The following is a 17,835-nucleotide window of genomic DNA, read 5'->3' on the forward strand; positions in this document are numbered from 1 at the left end:
TGGAAAATCCAGGAGAATTAACCGAAAACTTCTTTGAACAAGAAAGAGAATACAGTAAATAAATAAGCTATGAAAATTAGTATGTAGAAATCCACAGCTTTCATATATAACACAAATAAGTTAAACAATGTAATGACAGATGATTTTGCTTATGGTAGAAAGAGAAAATATAAATATCTCAATATAAATTTAACAAAAAATATGTAAAACTCCTACGAGGACAAGTTTAAAATCCTCCTTGAAACGCCCCAAATAGACATGGGTTCTCTATTCTAAGAAACTACTAGTTTGAATAATTGACTACCTGCTGTCTATGATGTCTAATTATGGTCAACGCACTCCCTTGCTGGCCATTTTTGGAATGGAGTGTGACCCAATGCTGCCCATTGAGACGTTAGACAGTATCTGCTGGAATGGGCAAAAGTATCTGAATCTTTAAAAAAAATCTAGGGAAGACGCAGTCTCTTCCTTTCTCTAGATTTTTTCATGTCTGGATAGGATGCTTGAAATTGCTGACGTTACTTTGCAACCATACCAGAGCCAGGCTAAGGGCAAAGCCAGGACAACCAGGATGCCTGGGTAAGATCTGGTAAGAACTGGCTCCTAGAGATGCTGGGGTGGCTCAGTTGATTAAGCCTCTGCCTTCAGCTCAGATCATGATCCCAGAGTCCTGGGATCAAGTCCCGAGTCGGGCTCCCCGCTCAGCGGAGAGACTGCTTCTCCCTCTGCCTCTGTCCCCTCCCAGTGCTCGTGCATGCTCTCTCTCTCTTCCTCTCTCTCAAATAAATAAATAAAATCTTAAAAAAAAACACAAAAAAACTGACTCCTTGATGACATGAAGCACTGATTATGTTCTCTTTGAAGCTACCGCTTGTGGACTTCTGGTTATAAGAGGCAATAAATTTCCTTAATATTTTGGTCCATTTGAAGCAGGTTTTCCTGTTATTTGCTGTCAAAGCTGACACAATGTCTATTCCTTCCCCAGGACCAGACTGTTGTATTTACTATTGCTTTGTAATGGTTTGATATATAGTTAGCTTGTCGGGTTCAGAGGATAATTCTTTTTTTTTTTTTTTTAAGATTTTATTTATTTATTTGACACAGAGAGAGAGACAGCGAGAGAGGGAACACAAGCAGGGGGAGTGGGAGAGGGAGAAGCTGGCTTCCCGCGGAGCAGGGAGCCCGATGTGGGGCTCGATCCCAGGACCCTGGGATCATGACCTGAGCCGAAGGCAGATGCTTAATGACTGAGGCACTCAGGTGCCCCTAGAGGATAATTCTTTAACAATTTTCTTCATGTCTTCCTTAAATGATTTAACCAGATGATTCCTACTGAGTTCATTAATTCTAGCCATCTTAATAAAAATTCCATTTCAATGACTTTCAAATTTATTAGAAATCAAGTATGCATTTTGTTATACCAAAAAGTTTTAAATTTCTATATAAATTTTATCCTTTTTTTCTTTTTTCATTTTGAATATAAGATTTTCTTTAAATTAGATTTTCCAGCATCTGGTCCGTTTTACTGATTCTTTTCAAAGACATTTAATTGAGATTCATTATCTATTCATATCATCATTTTTCTCTCCTGGTTTATTTTTATTTTTGCTTTTATGACATTAATTTCTTTCTTTTTGCTTCCTTGGCTACTTTTATCTTTTCTTCATTTTTTGAAGTTGAAACAATGTGCTTTCTTGCTTTTGCTTTTAAAAATATATTTATTACTACAGATTGCTTGAGAACAACTTTACGCATATGCCATAATTTTTAATATGAATTATCCTGATTCTCATTATTCTTCAATTAGCTGTCTTCATTCCTTTGATTTCCTCCTTAATCCAATAACTATTTAAAAGAGCATGCATAAAACTTGTCTTACCTTTTATTATTTGTTTCTAGTTCTGCTCTACTTTTGAGAACATGGTTTGCATATATTCATCTTTCTAACTTATGCCTTTGTTAGTTTCTTGGGACTGACTACTGTAGATTTTTAAATTAAAAAAAATTCTGAGGGCGTTTAGGAAGGAGGCACATTTTACAATGCCTATACAATATATTTTATAAAAGAAATGATAACTTTGTAAGACAAAACTTGAAATGGTCATGAATTCTACCTTACTAATTATATTGTTCCAATCATTTGGGCTATAATGTCATATTTTATGGCGCATATATGACAGTTTGAAGAATTGCTTTTGGGAAATCCTGGGGTAAGGATCCACAGTTAGGCATACCAGTAGGGGGTTGAGTGCCTGTGGCCATGGATCTGCTGCAGTAGGAACCTGCAGGAGAGAGGAGGCCACTTGTGAATGGTGAAGGAACACAAAGCAGTGGAATGTGCTGGGTTTGACTGCCCTGTTGGGAGCTCTATTTAGTGCCTGGCATAGAGGAACTGCTCAAATTTGTTTCCTCCATGAAAGAATAGATTTTCCCCCCAGACTGTTAGGTTGAAAATGGGCCATGTCAAAGGCAGTAAAGTTAGCTCAGGGGTGAGAGGCAGACTGGGTAAATAAGGATGGCCCCAGGGACCATCGTGAACTCCTCATGAGTTGCTGTGTTCAGGGAGAGATGGTGTAGCTTGAGCTCTTCAAACATGGTCTTTATTCCTCAAGGATCTAAAAGGCTGGATGGGTTTTCATTTTTAAGAAACTATTCTGTGAGGACTGGTGTAGGTTGGGCAAAGAGCACGAAGTACCAAGAGCAACACTGACTGCATCGCCATCCCTCGGGCTCCCCACCTCAGAGAACCCCAGCCCACTGTCAGCTGCCAGTACTTGAATCCTTCTATGTGAGGGCTTTCTCCCCTGGGGCTCCTCTGCCCCTTATTGGCTGCCTTCCCTTTCCTGTATCACTGCCCTGCTCCTCTGCTGGTGTTCTCCACACATTCCAAGTCCGCTACTTGCACTTGAAACCTTGTCTTTTTCTGGGAATACCCAAATTAAGACAAACGGTAATTTTTATGATTCGTTTAGCCTCATCAATCTTTGTAAACAAGCATTGCTGGGGGAGGAAGGTGAGAAATGTGCAAGCTAAGAAGTCACACTTGTATGCCTCCAGAAGTATTTGAAGATGTCATACAAGTTGTTTATCACATTCTGCTTGATCAGGCCAGAAAAATGTGTTTCAGCAAATCTTTGAAGCATGGAGGGGATACTGCATAGTTCAAAAGCCCTGACTCTATCCTCAGCTGGATGTACTGAAACCAATGAACAATCTTTCAGTCACTATTTGCCACATATAATATTGAATTATAACTCCTCCTGCAGGTATAACTTAGAGATCCTCCACCTGGGTTAATTGGTTGAGAAGACAGGCCCCCTCAGGGCAACTGGTCATGAGTCCCAGCCATGGGCACAAAGGTGTGTTTGTTACAATGGCAATCAAGGTTTCTATCAGAGAGGCGGAGGCTAGATTTATAGGTAATAATAATAGTAACAATAACATCCAGAGATTATTGTGGTTCAGAAAAAGATCTCAGATTTCCTCCAAGAAACATTACCTGAGCGCCCCCCCTCCCCGCCCCTCATCTGGGCTTTGTGCTCCTCTTCTGTGATCCCACACTGCCTTATATTTCCCACATCATGGTTCTTAATCCTTTAAATTATAATGAGTATTTTATTTATCTATCCCCATGGACACTCTTTTATACTCCTTGAAAGCAGCGATTTTAACTTTCAGTGTTGTATCATTGGCATAGAGCTTGTCTCTTAAAAGGCATAAACAAATAAATAGAAAACTGTAACAGGTAAAATCAATGGGGAAAGACCTGCACCTAGACGAAACCTGGCAAATATTTGAACTATAATAAAGAAGAACTTCTTTAAGTCTCTTGATTAAAAATAAAGTCATATTATCAATAAGAGTTAAAGTTTATAAATGCCACATTTTCAGAAAAGTTGTCATTCATGTGGGAAAGCAAGAGAAAGCCAATTGTAGGGGCACCTGGGTGGCTCAGTCGGTTAAGTGTCTGCCTTCGGCTCAGGTCATTATCCCAGGGTCCTGGGATCGAGTCCCGCATCGGGCTCCCTGCTCAGTGGGAAGTCTGCTTCTCCTTCTCCCTCTGCCTCTCCCCCCAGCTTGTGCTCTCTCTCTTGCTCACTCTCTCTCTCATATAAATAAATAAAATCTTAAAAAAAAAAGAGAGAGAAAGCTAATTGTAGACCTTGAGAGGTTCAGAAAACACACTGGTCAGAAATTCTTAAAAAATTACTTTCAATTGTATGCCAAATATCAGAAAGATGAAGCAAATGTAATCACAATAAAAGAATGTAATGTCATAGAAAGATGAGTAATAAAAATCTGAGAAACAGATGTCTAAATATTTTTGAAGACCTGGTTTATAAAACAGAACACAGAAGGCGATAAATGGAGTTAAAGTGTTCTAAGGTCTCCGAATCATCCAGGGAGTGGTAAAATATTAATGTATATTAGATTCTAAGTAAAGAATAAATGCAGTGATTTTGAGGGTAACACTAAAAAATGGAATATAGTATAACTAATGGAGAAGGAGAAATGGATTAATAAAAATACTTGATTGGTCAAAAAGAAGGCAAGCGAGGGATAAAAAAGAAACAAATAGAGGTGAGCTAAATAAAAAAATAAATTGTGGGATAACCAACTTAAATTCAAATACAACATTAAATATAAATATATAGATAATCTTCCAACTAAAAGACAATGATTATGAAATTAGATTTTCAAAACAAAACTATTTATTGCTTACAAGAAACACACTTTTAAGTATAAAGATGCAGAAAGTTTGAAAGTAAAACGAGAATGAACTATAATGAGGCATAACTTAAATAGAAGACAGAGGATGTGTGTGTATGATTATTGCACAAAGTAGACTTTAAGACAAGAGCATTACCGGCAATAAAGAGGAATATTGCATAATGATTGCATATGCGTCATCACGAATCTTTTTTTTTTTTTAAAGATTTTATTTATTTTTTAGAGAGCGAGCGAGAGAGAAACAGCATGAGAGGGGAGAGGGTCAGAGGGAGAAGCAGGCTCCCCGCTGAGCCGGGAGCCCGATGTGGGACTCGATCCCAGGACCCCGGGATCATGACCTGAGCCGAAGGCAGACGCTTAACCATCTGAGCCACCCAGGCGCCCCGCATCATCACGAATCTAAAACAACTTTAAACTTTTATGTACCCAATAACATAGCTTCAAAGTTTCTAAAGCAAAAAAACCAAAAACCAAAAACCAAAAACAAAACTAAAGCAAATACTGAGAGCGCTAAAAAGAAATAGACCAATTCATAATTACAGTGGAGATTTGAGCACAATACTGCTTTCAACAATGGCAGAATGCACCTTCTTTTCCAGGGCACACAGAACATTTATCAGAATTGACTATGTGTTGGGATGTAAAGCAATTTTCAACAAAATTCACAGTACCAATATCTTTAAAGAATGTTCTCTAAGCCTCTTAGCAGAGGAGAATTAAGCTGGAAAACATTCAGCCACTGGATTGGATTTGGAGTGGAAGGTGGAGAAAAGTCATCAGAGAAACTGGCTGCAGTGGGTTGCAAAAGAATCACTCCAGATTAAAGTGCAGCTTTTGACAGACAAGTAGCCAAAGGCAGCATGCTGTAGCCCGGAATGCAGGGCATCTGGGAGGAAGGGATGGAGCAGAGGACAGAGCAGAAGTCCCTAAAGGCAAATTTCATCAACTTTATAGTTGTGTCTGGGGGGGCAATCGCTACTGAGAAATACTGGGTATGCTTCCATATTGCTGAAATTATCTAGCAGGTAAATTCTCTTTCCATCATGAAGCAAATCTTTGGTCTCTTCACTGTCTGTTTGCTGAATGGAAAACGTTGCAATATTTAATTCCTTTGCTGTCTAAGCCTCTCCCCGTTGAACATTCCCAATCACCACCAGTATGCAGTCTTTGGTGGGGGGGCACTTGATTTTTGGCTACTGAAGAAACTAATGCATCTTTCCAATGTGGTAATAGCTAAGAAGTATCTTAGGACCAGGAGAAGCTGGGTTGGAGTGTAATGTGTTCCATCACGGCTGCTGAATTTTGGGAACAAGGGCTGCAGAGAATGTCATGGTAGGTTTCCACATGTTTTCATCTTTAGGTGTCAAATTTCAACTTCTCCTTGATTTGTCAGGCTAAAAAGAAACTTCCACAAATGGGAAGAGACCAATCCTGTATTTGGGCTCGCTCTGCCTTACATCCCCTACTACAGAGTTTTGCTGAAATTCTTTTCACACAATGCCACACTCTGGACAGAGCAAAGAGTTAATAGTTCCTGAATTGACTTAAAGAATGCAGAACATATTTGCTCATTTCATTAAAGCTTTGGAGGCATCTTACACCCAAACGAGCAGCCTCAGCTTAGCCACTTGAGCTTCTTCCCTGGCTTGACAAAATACTTTTTGTTGTTTGAGTTTATGAGAAATTTCAAAATAGGTCTTCGAGTGTAATCAAGAGATAATCCCACTCATACGTGCATAGAGCTTTCCTTTTCAACTGTACCTGAAAGATCACCTATGACTCTTGGAATTTTTCCTACTTATATCAGAGGATCAAAGGATCTGGATAGTCAAATCACAGTTCATGGCTCCATTGGTTTGCCCTGACGCAAGGGGGCTGGTGTTAATAGAGACATCAGAGATGCAGGAGCCCCGGTCTGGTTGTCCACAAGGTTAATTAGTATTAGTTATCCACAGGACATACTACATTATTCCCAATTACCTACCTTATTTAGCCCCTCCTTAATGCTATACCGGGGAGGCTTATAAGCAGCAGAAGGTGGTCAATTAGGTAAGGGTTGTTTGCCAATAATTACATGGAGAAGGGGGCTTTGTCACCTCCCTCAATCCAAGAACTTTGTAGAGTTGTGGACATTTCAGAGTTTGGACTTCCGAACAGTGGGGATTATTTCTCATCCTCCCTCTGGGAATGCCGGGCTATGCACACCGCTCTTAATCCAATTCCAGACCGGCTAAAGGTTTGCCTAGGGTCCCAGTTTGGTTCACTGTGGAGGGAGTAGGAAAGAGGAGAGGATACAGAGATGCCAAGACCTTGCTTCTATGTACTAAATGCAGTAAATTCAGCATTTTCACATAATAAGGTCAATGTAATAATCCGTTTCCACGCCGCGAAGCACTGAATTTCTCCAGCAGAGCAGGCAAACAAAAAGGAAAAGACAGAATATAAAAAATATCAGGAAAAGGAGATGATTAGTAACTATAATGTGCGGGGGGAAAAACTGGCTCTATCTGCCTAATAGAATCATTTTAAAAATTCACGTGTGGTTATGCTTGATTTATCTTTAGCCAACCCAATTAAAAGCCCCGTTCCAGTGCTTTCCTCCAGAGTGACTTAAGTGGTCAAATCTTCGCCTGGCAACCATAATAAATTCAGTAAGCAAGTGGCATAATTAAAACAAGATGCCAGTTAGGGGCCTCAGAGAGGCTTAAAATAAAATCCGACTCCTTGTCCAAAAAAAAAAAAAAAAAAAGAAAAGAAAAGAAAAATGTACACAAAGGTGTAGCATGGCCCGAAGCAGGAAGGGGGATTTTGATCTCTGTCCCATTCTTTGTTATGCCTCTAACTTACTGGGGACTGCGCACCAGTCACTAAACTCTAGGCTGTACCCTGTTATCTCATCTCTGAAACAACGAGGAGCACCCCTCTTGCCCGCCTCTTACAATATTGTAAGGCTCGCAGGAGAAAGCATATCTGGGAGTGTATAGAAACAAAACTGCATTTTATGGCAATGGTATTATGGTTATAATTACGAATGCTGGTTGTTAATGGTAATGAGGATGGTGACATTTGGAAAAGTGTTACTGGGAGACCACCGCGGGGCACACAGAAGCAGGCCAGGCTTGGTATCTATTAAATTCCAGGATAGCACGAAATGTCAATATATTATTGACAGAGCAAATAGTTTAAGGAACGTAGAGAGAGGAGCAGTCTAAAGCAGTGGGAAGGGTTGGTTTGGTCCCTGTGAATGTAGCTTTGTGACCATAGCCATGCTGGTGAATCAAGGCGAAGTTTCAGGCATGGGGGCTTTTGAGATTGGAGAAGTGGGGGAGAAAAGGAAGGAAGCGGTGTGCTGTGTGATCCTAGCCAGCGTGGAAGACAAGATCTGTAGCCCTCATAGGGAGGGCATGCGAGAAGCAGCTGGGTGGCCCATTTTTATGCGGGGACAAGCATGCTATAATCAAAGATTGAACTGTTCATGTCCGGCCACTGTACCAAACCCATGCTCCTTAACTTTCTAGGATCAGGGACCCCTTTGAGAATCTTATTAAAGCTGAGAACTCTCACCTGGGGGGACATGTGCACGTGGACAAGTCCATGAGATTCTGCAGCTGGAAGCCCAGGTGTAGAAAACTGGCTTAGAGACCTGGAAGTAGGCTTTCAACTCTGAGAGTGAGGCACCCATTCCTAGCTGTCTGTCTAGCATTTCTTGAGCCGGAGTTCTGAGCTGCTCGTGGAATGACTGAGTTGGGAGGAAGGAAACTATCTCAAACATAGTTCTACTGACAGCACTAACTGCATTCACCAAGGTAAGCCTGGCTTTGGGGGTCATTCATAAAGAGGGCAAGGATGTTCGTGTGCTAGAGCTTTCCTGGGCTGCAGGCTTCTGAGCATAACCCTCCATAGCCTCAGGTTTGGCCCCAATGACACCTCACCCTCTCCTGCAGATTCCTACATTGACTGAACCATTTCCAGACTCAGGCCCCAAAGAAGATCCACAAAGGGCACTGCTGGGCTGTTCTCCCCCATCCTGGTCTTGACCAGGAACCAAGGTAAGAAAGTACCTGGAGGAACCAAATCTCACAGGTGTCCCCTGGCCATCACAGACCCATTTCTACCTCCAGGCCTTTGCAGAGGCTGTTCCTTCTGCCTAAAATGCTTGTTTCCCCTTCTGGGTATGCGTACAAATGGGAATGAATGGGCATCAATGTAAACAAAGTGTGTTGAGCATGTGATATATTATACTAAGTGGTAATTCAATATGAATAACACAAAATCATAAATCTTAGGGTTGGTCTACTCTTCAGAGATCATTCACTCCATCTGTCTAACACTAATACTTATATTTCAGGAATTAATAGCAATGTCAATTATATCTCAAGAAAAAAGACTTTTAAATAGTGATAATAACACTCTTAATATCACTGGTAATGCTAGTACTAGCACAAGCAATCACATCTCCTTGAATACTGATCTGATCCATTTACTTTTTAATTTTATTTTCTTGTATGAGAATTACTTCCTATACACACACATTTTGCACATATTTAGACAAAGAAATGTAGTATAAGACTAAACTTATATACTTCACTTTGACTTAAAAAAAAAAAAACAGTCACTAATTGCTTATACTCCTAGATGACCTTGAGGAGTAGAAAGATGGGGATTTTAGATGATTTAGAAACACACACTGATACCTCATTTTGTTCTGGGAAGGTAGCCAAGACCTTTCAATTTTTGTGCTAATAAGGCCCAAGAAGACAGAAGAGGGGTCTTAGTGAAAACATTGTTTTGTAATCAAAAGAATAAAATGAGATCTGCCTTTTACAATGACCTTGCATGTCACAAAAGTCTCTTCTTATCCCTCAAATGCAGAGACTTAATCAAATGCTTGTCTGCCTGCCATTTAATGACTTGGATTTTCTTCCCAGAAACCACTCCACCACCACCAGACTTTTCTAACTCCTCCGGTATTTCCAGAGACAAGGGTTGCCTCCTTCTCTCAACCTGGAAGCCACCAGAAGACTTCCTTCCAGCTCTGCATCCCCTTGGACACTTCGTGAGATCAAAGAGCACTGAGATGCACATGCTTCCCAGTATTCACTCTGAAAACATTTCCCCACAGGGTTGGGTTCCACCACCAGCCTCTTTATCAGGAGACATGGCCCAAAATGGGTGAAGGGCAGTGGGAGGTCCAGGCTTCCAGTTGTGGAAAGGATAAGTCACAGGGATGAAAGGTACAGCATAGGGAATATGGTCAATGGCATTCTAATAGCCTTGTATAGTGACAGATAGTAACAAAGCTTGTGGTGAGCATAGTACAATGTATAGAGCTGTCTACTAGATTGTATGCCTACAACTAACGCAACACTGTGTGTAAACTATACGTCAGTTAGAGAGACAGAGAGAGAGATGGCTCAAGTTGGCATAGATGTGAGGCATGTGTACATAGCCATGAAAAAGTGACAGTTCGTTTGTCTAGCTCATTTTTTTTTTTTTTTTTTTACTGTAGACAGAGTATCTAGAAATGGCTCAGGCATCACATTATTGTCAAAGCTCTTGTGTAAAAGGCTGCCACATTCTTCCTCAATGACAGTTTATGAAAGACAGCAGAGAATTATGTGCTCGATGTACGGTGCCTGGATGCATACAAACATATAACTGGAGGTTATTTCTGTTGATGGAGAGGCATCCTTTTCCATAAAGGAATAGTCTAGAGTAAAGGGAAAAAATTACTAATGTAGTCCATGTGGAGACAGTTTCTCTGTTTGATTATATTTTACCTGGTGTTTTATTATGTCACCCCCAAGATGTTTCACCCATGTCTTAGCATTTCAAGGTGCTGGCCCACAACACCCTCACCTTCTCTTCCTCGTAGACCTGGGAGGCCAGCCTTCCTTCACATGTTCTGGATGAGGTGTCTGAGCACTATGGCAGACACTGGTGCTATTTACAGAGATGCCCTTCTTCTCCTTGGGCACACAGCTAGACTGCATCTGCCAGCCTCTCGTGAAGTTAGCTGTGGTCACGTGACTGAGTTCTAGTCAATGGAAGATGAGCTGAGGTGACGTGAGCCACTTGCAAGTCCTGGCCCATAAAAACCTCACACATCTCTCTTCCCTTCCAGCTGATGGGATGATGGGATGGTGCCATCAAAGCCACATGGGAAGCGCCAGTCTCTAAAATGACTTGTGTGGAGCAGAAACACACACACGTACAATCTCCCTGCTGATCTGGAATCTTCCTGAACTATTCTGTGAATTTGAAATAAATGTCCAAGTGTTAAGCTGTTACCCATTTGAGTCTGTTCCCACAGTCTACCCTAGCCAACCTAGCACAAAAATTTGTACCGTGAAGTGGGATGCGGCCATTTTCAAAAGACTAAAATTGGGGGTGCCTGGGTGGCTTAGTTGGTTAAGTGTCTGCCTTCAGCTCAGGTCATGATCCTGGACTCCCTGGATCGAGTCCCCACATCGGACTCCCTGCTCGGTAAGGAGCTTGCTTCTCCCTCTGCCCCTCATTCTGCTCTTACGCTCTCTCTCACTCTCTCTCTCAAATAAATAACTAAAATCTTTAAAAAAAAAAGACTAAAATTGTGCAGCATTGGCTGAATCAGGCAACAGCGGTGGGGTAACACGTGTAGCAGGAGGAAAGATGGAGACTCGTGTGGGTGTGATGTGGAGGCAGACCACACGCTTGCTGAGTCTCTGACTCTAAAGAACTTACTGGAACAATCCAGAGTGACAGTGTGTATTGGCTGTTGCAGGGCTTAGAAGGTATTACAGTACTATAAAAGAGAGACGAGCTCAAGTGGGTCTGGTTTACAAGCAGAGAGTGAAAGCTATAAAGTTCAGAGATGAAGGGCTTTGAGGTGTTAGAAAGACCTACTGCTTCTGGACCCTAAATAGTAAGCGACAAGACCAGAAAAGGTTCTGCACAGCACAATCTCATTAGGACTCTCCAGTAAACCAATGGGGCTTAGACCTGTGGCAAAGGTCACATTGAGAATGTTGCCTTCTCAAGCCCATTGATTCCATGGGTCTCAATATAGGTACATTACTTTGAGAAATAGGAAAGTATAGGTTGGGAAGCAAAGAAATTAAGCAGACTTGGGGAATATGTTTGGGGAAAAACAATAGAAGATGTTGTTTCTGGCACCTACAACTGCCTAGAAGCAAATTGAAGAGAAGCCTGCCATGCTCTTGAAGGAATTGTCAGACAATGAGCCTGACCCACAAGCCTGTGATTGGAAACCTACACGGAGGCCTCAAAGTTGCAAGAGTAGGATGAGTTCAGTGCGAGTGATGCTCCCCGCCAAGAGCTGCAGCGTCCTCGGTGCCCACCAGAGATGGGGCCTCAGAGAAAAATGGCCAACTAAGGAGCTCTCAGCACCTCCAGAGCACAGAGTCTTCACAAAGGTCTGCCTAGCAGAGGCCCAGCCTTACTACGGGCTGACGACTACTGGATGTTTCCCTCCTTTCTGGGAACTTTCATTGTACTTACGGCGTTCGATACACCATATACCAGGCGTAATGTCAAGTGTTGTTCTTTTCTCAGGTGATTTGTCAACATCCACGTGCAGGAAGCAAGGAGGGTATTTTTAGTCCCAGTTTACTAGTGAAGCAACCAGATCGAGAGAGGTTATGACCATGGCTGTCGTTTTGATACCACACCCAAATATCTTGTCAGTTCGATTACGGGGTGGGGGGTGCAGCTAAAAATGGCCATTTTCAACTAGCAACATCGGTGGGCTACGCCAAAAGATTCTCTGAATTCAGGCAATGATCTAATCAAACCGCAACAATGACACCAAAACATCCTGGCTGGCTGACTGGCTGGATTTTGGACAGAGTTCACCACACTGATGCGCCACCAGAAGTCTCAGAATCATAGCTGAAGATGAGGTTTATCTCCAAAAGCCCCAAGCCAAGGCCAATTTGCTCAATTCATTCTTCAAATCAATCAGTGTGATGAGAGTAAAGCTATCTCAAATTAAATTTCACCTCCCATTCCTGCGCATGCCTGGGGAAAGTATTGTTCTCTTCTGTTCTTCTCTGCCCCCAGTGGCTGCTTCAAAGGAACCGTCCCGACAGACGGAGTCTGAGGAGAGCTGTGAATTTGGCAATGTGTGTTTCCTGTGTCTTTCCACTTTTTCTTGTGCCCGCAGAACGAGTTACCCTCCTGTCCTTGTATCCCTGTGGCGGCCTTATAAAGAGATTCAAGTAAATACATGTCCTTAGCGGACCGATTTTATTCTCATAATTACCTTTTGGGCAAGAAACAGATCCTTTTAGCTGAGCAACTAGTCTGAACGGTAATTAAAGTTGACATCAAGCATTTGAACAGAAATACGGTCTAATACAAAAGGGCAAAAATTCTTCAGAGAGATTTAGTGGAAGGTTAAACTCACTGAGCTAATGGTGATAAGTGGCAGTGAGATGCTAGACCGTGGGACGGGAGGACAGAGAACCGCACTCCAGGACAGACGCTGTCCTTCACCGGGTTGGCCACGAGCAATAGTCAAGTCCAGCAAAGGTGCATCACCTTACACGTCCTGGGAGGGACCGCTGGACAGTGCTCCCTCTGGGACATTGAGAGGGTGCACATTCTTTTGCCTTATTTGCAAGTTTTGGATAGTTTTTCATAACAGCTTTTAAGCAAGTCCTTATCCCTTACTGTAAAATAAGGGATTATAATTGTTGTAGGATGAAATCTGTAGTTATGATGCTAATGATACTAAGTGACAATTAACTAGCCTCTGAGCTCAGACTCTGAAGGAGTGGGGTCTCCTTCAATCCGCAAACCCAGGGCCTGGGTGGGAATTTGTGGGATTTTGTACAGGGTGGGGAGCATCCCATCTTGGCCTCCCTGGGGGCAGGGACATGAGGCCTCTGCCTGTCTCTGAACCTTCAGCTGCCTAGAGCCCACTTTGCTGCCCTTGGTGAGGACTAATGACTTCCAGCTCAGAGGATGAACAAGCTGACTCATCAGGGGCTGGCAACTCCAGCAAGCTCTGGGCGTCCAGTGTCCGCGCCCCCTACCCTGAGGCTATCCATTCCTTCCTGTCTTGTTCTTACTCCTTTCCCCTTATCCCCTTTCCTCTCCCCTCTCCCTCCCCTTCTCCCCCAAGCCTTTCACATTTGGTCATATCCCCCTCTTGGTCAGGATGAAGCACAAACCCCTCCCCATGGTCTCCGTACTTGCTGTTTCCTCGGCTGAGACATCATTCCCTCTGATCTCTCTGGGCTGATTCCTATTCTCTACCGGATCTCTGCTCTGTGTGATTTTTCGGACCTGACCATAGGCCATTACCCAGGCTTACCTGGCTGGCCTCCTGCACCCGCCTGGAGGTGGGGGGTGGTCTCTGAGGAGCGCTGTAGTCAGGGTCTCAGGCACCCCCACCCCCCAAGTCAGCCGTGTTCGGTCACACGCTTGTATTCCTAGCGCAGGCACCTTGGTTCCTGAGTCTCTTTATCTGGGCCTTGGGCAGACCTTCTTCGGGAGCCTTGCTGAGCCTCCTCAGGGAAAGGGGGGGAAAGCCCTGAAGACACGGGTCCCCACTCTCAGTCCCCAGTACTTTCCCTCCCCTTCTCCTCCCCTCTCCAGGGTCCATGACAAGCTTGTGCTGGAGCCTTCTGTTCAGGGCTCTCCCCACCTCTGTGCTGATCCACCTGACGCTCAACCAGCATCCAGTCCAGGAGGGAAAGGAACGTGGGGACTCAGAACTTTCTCGGGTTTAAGGCTCTCACACCATCGCATTCACTCTCACTATGGCTTTGGCTTTCACAGGCTTCTCTGAGAGCTGGCAGCTCAGCCTGCTGTCCCCCAGCTCAGCTGAGCCCCTGACATATTGGGGGGCTGCCTTTGTTGTGGCCCTGGAAGAGATCTCAGGGTGACCCAGTCCAGCCTTTCACACTCTCGCCAAGCTGCTGCCACGGGGCCTGCTTTCCATTCCGTGAGCACCTCGGGCACCCTCTGCCACAGGGCCTTTGCCCAGAGCGCACTTGCTGCCACCCCTCCCCGGTCTGTTTAATCCCTCTCATACTCCAGACCTCAGCTCACATGCTACCCTGCAGGGAAGCCTTCCTGATTCTTCTATCACGTGCCCTCACAGAACCCCGTTTCTTTCCTTCTCTGCGTTCACCTTGGTTTCTAATTGCAGACTTATCTGTGAGGTGTCAGTGTTCTCCGGGGCAGCTGGGAGAGAGAGATGCTGAACACTGTTAGATCCCCGTGCCTGGCACAGTCCTCATCTCCCAGTTCAACTGACTAGTTTCCGTAAGTATTTGTTGAACAAATGAATGAATGAATGTTCAGTATTATTCTTTCAAAGCACAAGTTCAAACCCAATTCCCACAAGTTAAGCTTAACCCAGGAATGCTAAGAACAAAACCACATGACACAAGAAATTAAGGTGATTTATCAATAGTCAAGATTGCTTGGATAGCATGAGAACCAGGGCTTGGGGCAGGATATCCAATCAGTTATTCAAGCATGGCCATGATCATGGAGGACACACGATAGAGTCACAGCAAGTCTGCACAGCAAGGCCAACAAGGCCAGATGACTAGGAAGGGCAGTTCCAGCTCCTCAACCCCTCCTGGTGGCTTTGGGCACCTCACCTCACTTCCCATGTCACCATCTTCCCAATTGGATTCTTCAAAGCACCGTTCTGAAGAGCAAGCAAAATCTACATTGAAGGCATTACTAAAGCCATCATCACTCAGTAGAAGAAGGTGAGAGTGAATTCAGGTTGACCTTCGGACCTGAGGATCCACAAGAAGAAACAGGAAGAAGGTGACCTTATGAACCCTACCAAATCAGCCAAAGGAAGAAGTAAAGATTCCCTCATACCCAAGGGTTCTTGTAACAACATGACACAAGATGGCTCCTATGAGTTTCCAACCAAATCAACTACTTGTTTGGAGTTCACATCAAACCAGCCACAGACGTCTATAAATAATACCCAGAGCTCAATTATTGTCTTTTCCCTTCTTGATACCCGTAGTTTGCCAAGGAATCTCTCCTGTGCCAGTAAGCCCTGTGACTTGGCCCCTACTTGTCAATTCTCAGCTGTGATATTCAGCATGATCATCCTTTGCCTAAGAAGAGGCAGGTGGAAGCCAGGTCCTCATTCTGGCCCCAAGGGCACTGGCCTCAAGGGCAAAGTATCTGGAATGGTTAGAATCAATGCAAATTAAGAGTGTGTACCTCTGTGTGTGTGTGTGTGTGTGTGTGTTAGCCTGCCTCCGTGTGTGCCCCTTTGGGTTAGAGTTTGTTTTTTAAAAAGAATCTGGGAAAGCGACCAAGAACTCTATATTAAAAAAAAAAAACAACAACAACCTTTTCCTAAAGGGGCACTTCCAACCTAGTTCTCACAGCACAGGGAAATGATGCTGATTTTATCCTCTGATGAGCAAGGCATAAAAAAATGCCACCTCCTCATCTACTTTCATGGTTGTGGGATTGCCAGTGGAGGAATTTGCCCCCTTTCTCTGCCCCTCTTGGTGTAATGGAAACTACCTTAACTTTTCTCTTATGCCCTTGAATCACCACCTTCCCTGATGCAGATGTATGGGTTTTACAAATAAAATGGGGGTGGATGAGTGGGGAGGTGGTCAAGGCCTTGGCCCACAAAAACTTAACCTGTAATGCAAAGGTTGGTAGGGGAAGGAGGGGCCATAGCTGAAAGCTGTCCCAGTCACAGGACACTTGACCCTGGGACCGACCAGGGTCAGGGCACCGATGCCAAATCTCAAGGGAAGAAAGCAGTGTAGTGACAAAGCAAATGCCCAGAGCAGGGTCAGGAGCACAAGTATCAGGCCTGAAGAGGGAAGGGATTGCAAGCACCAGGCAAGATCAAGGTGGTTGGTTTTGTTTGGCTCCAGAGGCTGAGAGTGTGAAAATGAATACAGGGAAACCTGACTAAAGTGGACTCGGGGTGCTAGATGGGGAGGTAGGGGGAACTATAGCACTAAATGTCAGTTACAGGAAGAACTGTGAATTACAGATCCCAACAGAAGACTCTCAACAGGAAGGAATCATCAGTGACAGGCCCCAACAGGAAAAGATGGGCAGTGCAGCCCCTATAGGAAACTGACCACCCCCGCAACTCAGCCAGTGAAAACTCTTGCTTTCTCTCCAACGAAGGGACCATTGTTCAAAACACCCCCTCCCAACTTCATCCTTCTTCTCCATAAAGTAATGTTCCTCTCCTTTGTTTGTCAGACTTACCTATGGTTTTGCTCTAGTTTGCTTGTCCCAGATTGCGATTCTCTGCTGTTCCCAAATAACTCCATCTTTTGCGTGTAAAAGAACTGACCGTTTTCTTCTTAAGGTTAACAAGAGAGAAGCCCAGAGGTGGGAGCTCTGAGTGGGGAGGCTCACAGGGGCCAGACCAGGGAAGAAGTCTGGGGTCTGAGCAGTGCCAAAGCCATTCCGGCACATGTGACCTGCATTGGGGGTTCAAAGCAAGCATTTATTCACCTTCAATCTGTAATTCAAGGGGTTGCTTTCAGGCTGCAGGGTGGGGTACCCAGTTGTGCCCCAGAGTTGGGAGGGAGCTGCTTCAAGCCTGGGGTTTCTGAGAAGACCCTGGGGCCCCCCTGAGGGTCAGTTTAAGTGGACTAGTCTGTTCAACAAAGGCTTGCACCCTCCCCAGCTCAGTGCTTTGGCCAGGACACACAGGGAACAACTTCCCTTGAAGGCATGCTGACACCATCTCTCTCACAACCCTCCTCCCCCTTTCCTATTGTTCTCTGTAGATTACCGCAAATGAAAGATGCTTATAGATTCTAGTTAAAGGAGGGTAGGTTAACTTGCTGGGTTGTTTTGGGTTTTTTTAGCCGTATAAATTCACCCTGCTCTATGTGAATTTCATAGGAGGAATACTGTTGTCTTAGCATCAGACTTAATAAAATGGCTTAAAACTTTTTACAAGATTAATATTAATTATTTGTGTCTACTTCTAGCCCTCAAACTAGAGAGGATCATCTGAACCATTCATCCTTTGGCTTTTAGGAGCACAAAGCACTACATTCTCCAAGCCTGACATTGAGAACATGTCTTATGTGATACCAGGTGTGTAAAACTGCGTGCGTGTGATGG

General features: G+C 43.9%; 1 long non-coding RNA gene across 2 annotated transcripts in view; it reads left to right on the forward strand.

The window, feature by feature from the left end:
* LOC145723825 (uncharacterized) overlaps positions 1-16,096 on the forward strand; it is a 76,959-nt gene extending 60,863 nt beyond the window's left edge. For both annotated transcript variants that reach the window (XR_014149147.1, XR_014149148.1), the window contains 2 exons: positions 8,676-8,780; positions 9,660-16,096. This is a non-coding gene — a long non-coding RNA (uncharacterized LOC145723825). The remainder of the gene's footprint in view (positions 1-8,675; positions 8,781-9,659) is intronic.
* The last annotated feature ends 1,739 nt before the right edge of the window (positions 16,097-17,835 follow it).

This window comes from Leptonychotes weddellii, chromosome 10 (genome assembly GCF_054177405.1).
Source record: "Leptonychotes weddellii isolate Sample4059 chromosome 10, ASM5417740v2, whole genome shotgun sequence".
Taxonomy (NCBI): Eukaryota; Metazoa; Chordata; class Mammalia; order Carnivora; family Phocidae; genus Leptonychotes; species Leptonychotes weddellii.